Genomic DNA, 2249 nt, shown 5'->3' with positions numbered 1-2249 from the left:
GAGGAGAGAGGGGGAGGGAGGAAGGGGGGGGAACCCCGGGGAAAGAGGGGAGGAGGGAGGGGACGGGGGGAAAAGGAAAGAGAAGGGAAGGGAAGAGAAGGGAGGCAGGGAGGGTGCCTAAAGGAAAGGACACAGGAAGTGGGGGGGGGGGGGGGGGGAATCAATGGATCAATGATTTCCTTCGAACCAGCCTCTCATTTAATATTTGTTATCTACACAGTTACGCATCATTTCCTTCGAGCATCTCATGAATATGGCCTAAAATCAGTTTTTCGCAATTGGTGTCATTTATAGCTGCACACGAACATGTCGCAACTAAAGGCAAAAAGTAGCGAAATTAAGGTCGAAACACGCGAATACTTTTCTTTTTATTTACTTTACTTCGGTGCATAAACTACGGTTTTGGGACTTCGAGAAACGGCACCGAGAGCCTCCTGGCGGTGAAGGGCAGAACTACTTGGCAGAGCAACGCTGCGGGACGATCAAATGACGGCCACGCCTATCTGGTGCAAAGCCGAAGCAAAACTCGACTTCTGAACGAAGAAATCGGTATTTTCGCGGGATGCCAGTCACATGACACACCTAGTTATTCCTTTCACCGTGGTGGCAACTGCGAACTCTCTCCAGCTCACTGGCCATTCCTGTTGCAACTGAATATACCGACGTAAGAACCAAGTAGCTCTACCGATTCGGCGTATGTTTTGAATGGGAAGGGAACTGCTTGGTCTGTTTTTTTTCTGAGGTGTCAGTCTGATTCTTGCAGTGACTGGAATTTAACGTTCCGCCATCTGTCCAGACGAAGTAGCAGCCATCGAGACAAGGTGAATTCCTGCTCCTCTTAGTAATGCTTTAAAGCACCAAAGAATTTTTATACACTTCTGAGGTGTCTTTTAAGATTTGGGAAATAATACATCAGCAATAAAAGCCCAGACGATCCCGTTTTTTATTTGTTTCATTTTCTATCCTGAAGGACAGAACGAGCTGTTTGAGATCCTGTGCAATATGGAGCTCGGCATTGTTTTGCAGCTAGACGAACTGGCAGAAACGTACACTGGCTCCGAATTGGAAATATTTTGGAAGAGCTTTTTAAGATATTCCAATGGCATTATAGCCAAGGGACAGCCGGCCGCTGTGACCGAGCGGTTCTAGGCGCTTCAGTCTGGAGGCGCGCGACCGCTACGGTCGCAGGTTCGAATTGTGCTTCGGGCATGGATGTGTGTGATGTCCTTAGGTTAGTTAGGTTTAAGTAGTTCTAAGTTCTATGGGACTGATGACTTCAGATGTTAAGTCCCATCGTGCTCAGAGCCATTTGAACCCTCATTACAAATGACGGAGTCATAGCTGGGCAGACTGGTGAAAGAGGATAGGTGGAGAAATGCGGCGGAACTAACATCAGACATTGATGCTGGGCAGATTACAAGCGTGTCTGAACACACAGCGCACTGAACAGTCCGTCCGAAAGAACAGATATCATCTTCATATAGTTAATGTTAACCGGCCATTGACCTTCTATTGTGTGGAAGCACACGCATTGCCCAAACTCTTACGGGACTCGGTAAGATTATCTGCCGCGAGTAATGAGTGTAACGGGCAGGTGCACTACGAGTGTAGTGTGTGGACATTAAATTGGGAATGTGGGTCTCACGGGGAGCGTGCAAGGGATAAATCCCTGCAGTCGCACTATCCTCTGTGCCCTCGGTGGCTCAGATGGATAGAGCGTCTGCCATGTAAGCAGGAGATCCCGGGTTCGAGTCCCGATCGGGGCACACATTTCAACTGTCCCAGTTGATGTATATCAACGCCTGTCGGCAGCTTGGGGTCTTGATTTCGGACATATCAGAAAGAACAGATGACATCTTCATGCCAACAGCGTCTTCTCAATGGCCATTCAGGAAACTTAGCTACTTATGGACCTCCGCAGTAGGCGCCTGGTTCATGCATCCATGCTGACTGCTGTTCATCAGCGATGAAGGCTGGAATTTGCACGCCAGTACCAAATTGTACATCCATTGAGTGGCGAGAGGTGGCCTTTTCAGAAGAATCACGTTTCATACTCCATCGGATAGAAATCAAACACCCTGCAACAATTGTCGTAAGAGCCCGGGCCAGAAGAGGGAGCACTATGGTCTGGGGAATGTTTTCGTGTCATTCGTTGGGTGATCTCGTCATTCTGGAAGGCAAATGAATCAACACAAGTATACATCTATCCTTGTGGACCATGTCCACCCTACAAGCAGTTTGTTTTTCCT

At 48.2% G+C, this 2249-nt stretch overlaps 1 non-coding gene across 1 annotated transcript; it reads left to right on the top strand.

Moving 5' to 3' along the window:
• The first annotated feature begins 1691 nt into the window (after window positions 1-1691).
• Window positions 1692-1766, top strand: Trnat-ugu. The gene has a single exon. It is a non-coding gene; the product is annotated as a tRNA-Thr (tRNA).
• The last annotated feature ends 483 nt before the right edge of the window (window positions 1767-2249 follow it).

This window comes from Schistocerca piceifrons, chromosome 1 (genome assembly GCF_021461385.2).
Source record: "Schistocerca piceifrons isolate TAMUIC-IGC-003096 chromosome 1, iqSchPice1.1, whole genome shotgun sequence".
NCBI classification, from domain to species: domain Eukaryota; kingdom Metazoa; phylum Arthropoda; class Insecta; order Orthoptera; family Acrididae; genus Schistocerca; species Schistocerca piceifrons.
The sequence above is the reverse complement of the archived record's forward strand: the minus strand, read 5'-3'. Positions and strand labels throughout refer to the sequence as shown.